Source organism: Sinocyclocheilus grahami, unplaced genomic scaffold, assembly GCF_001515645.1.
Source record: "Sinocyclocheilus grahami isolate Dianchi unplaced genomic scaffold, SAMN03320097.WGS_v1.1 scaffold1622.1, whole genome shotgun sequence".
NCBI classification, from domain to species: domain Eukaryota; kingdom Metazoa; phylum Chordata; class Actinopteri; order Cypriniformes; family Cyprinidae; genus Sinocyclocheilus; species Sinocyclocheilus grahami.
The window spans coordinates 95,108-97,441 of record NW_015506801.1 but is presented as its reverse complement, the minus strand read 5'-3'; the positions used below and the strand labels follow the sequence as shown (position 1 = coordinate 97,441).

At 39.7% G+C, this 2,334-nt stretch overlaps 1 protein-coding gene across 2 annotated transcripts in view; it reads right to left on the bottom strand.

Annotated features, from left to right (window-relative positions):
• LOC107571624 (Golgi phosphoprotein 3-like) overlaps window positions 1–2,334 on the bottom strand; it is a 24,033-nt gene that overhangs the window by 9,690 nt on the left and 12,009 nt on the right. The window lies entirely within an intron of this gene.

The following is a 2,334-nucleotide window of genomic DNA, read 5'->3' as shown; positions in this document are numbered from 1 at the left end:
CACAAACACACGCGCGCACACACACACTCTCTCTCACACACACACGCACACAAATGTACACACACACACACTCACACACACACATAAATAGACACATACACACATAAATAGACACATACACACACACACACACACACACACACACTCACATACACACACACACACTCACACACACTCACACACACACACACACACACACACACACACACTCTCTCTCACACACACACACACACACACACACATACGTACACACACACACACACACACTCTCTCTCACACACACACACACACACACACACATACGTACACACACACACACACACACTCTCTCTCACACACACACACACACAAACACACATACGTACACACACACACTCACACTCTCTCTCTCACACACACATACACACACACAAATAGACATGTACACACACTTACATACACACACTCACATACACACAAACACGCGTGCACACACACACACACACTCTCTCTCTCTCTCTCACACACACATACACACACACAAATAGACATGTACACACACTTACATACACACACACAGACACATGCGCGCACACACACACACTCTCACATACATACGCACACACACACACATACGTACACACACACACACACTCTCACATACATACGCACACACACACACATACACACAGATAAAGACAGATACAAGTTTTATATTCACCAAGTTACGAGGAAGTTTGCTCAGAGACTTTACACAAGAACAGATGCAGAGACACACCTGCAGAATTCACAAGTCTGAACACACTACTGCAATTATCATCAAACAACTAATACCAACCGACCCATCTACTGTATACAGACATCTATCTGATTATCTCTCGATCTGATTATCTAACTATTAGAGTATATCTGTATAGCCTACTTAATGCACATGGGCTTCATCCAATATATCTGTTAGGAGTGTAAAAATATTCAAAAGCGAACCGAAACAACCACGATACGCCACCCTCGGTGACTCTCTGTACTTTCTATTCACAAACAATTTGTTTTATCAGCAATCGAGTCACTGTTAAACTTAAACCACTTAACGATGTGGACCATCACCTTCAACTCAACCTGGCTAAGACAGAACTGCTTGTGGTTTCAACAAACCCATCACTTCATCAAAATTTCACCATCCAGTTAGGCTCATCAACCATAACTCCTTCAAAAACAGCCAGAAACCTTGGAGTTGTGATTGATGATCAGCTGAATTTCTCAGACCACATTGCTAAAACTGTCCGGTCCTGCAGATTTGCTTTATACAATATTAGGAAGACCAGGCCCTTTCTTTCAGAACATGCTTCACAACTCCTTGTTCAAGCTCTTGTTCTGTCCAGGCTGGACTATTGCAATGCTCTCTTGGCAGGTCTTCCAGCCACTTCTATCAAACCTCTGCAATTAACCCAAAATGCCGCTGCAAGATTAATCTTTAACAATCACACTACTAACTTTTGTTAGTTTTGACTGCTTCTATTGTCCTCATTTGTAAGCGTCTGCTAAATGACTAAATGTAAATGATTAATCACAATTAATCGCATCCAAAATAAAATTTTTGTTTACATAATATATGCGTGTGTACTGTGTATGTTTATTATGTATATATAAATACAAACAAATGCATGTATATATTTCAGAAAAATATGCTATGTTTATATATTAAATATATTTATTTATAATAGAAATTATATGAATATAAATATAGACATGTAAATATTTTCAGTATATATATTGTATGTGTGTGTATTTATATATACATAACAAACATACATAGAACACACACATATATTATGCAAACAAATGAATAGATTAATCGTTTGACAGCACTAGTATGTCTGTATTTTCTTCTGCACTGGAAGCTTAAGTCAAATTCTTTGTGTTTGTAAACATACTTAGTAATAAAGCTCTTTCTGACATCTGAATAGTTTTAAAATGCAAAGCTCATTTTCGGCAGTGTCTTTCGTCGTGTGTAAATCTTCATTCTCTCTCCCTGTGTGGTTTTATTGTGATCTCTGGTCAAACAGAGCAGCTCGACTTCACTCACTTCGGCTGAAAAAGAGATTTGAGACGCTCAGAACCGGTCGAACCTGATTTCTGCAGAATAGCACGAGTAGCATTTTTCAACCATTACACGACACTGCATGAGCTCCAGGACTGAAAGACTACCTGACCAGTCTTACCAGACGAGTGTGTGTGTGTGTGTGTGTGTGTGTGTGTGTGTGTGTGTGCATGTGTGTGTGTGTGTGTGTGTGAGAGTGTGTGAGAGTGTGTGTGTGTGTGTGAGTGTGTGTGAGTGTGTGTGTGTGTGTGTGTGTG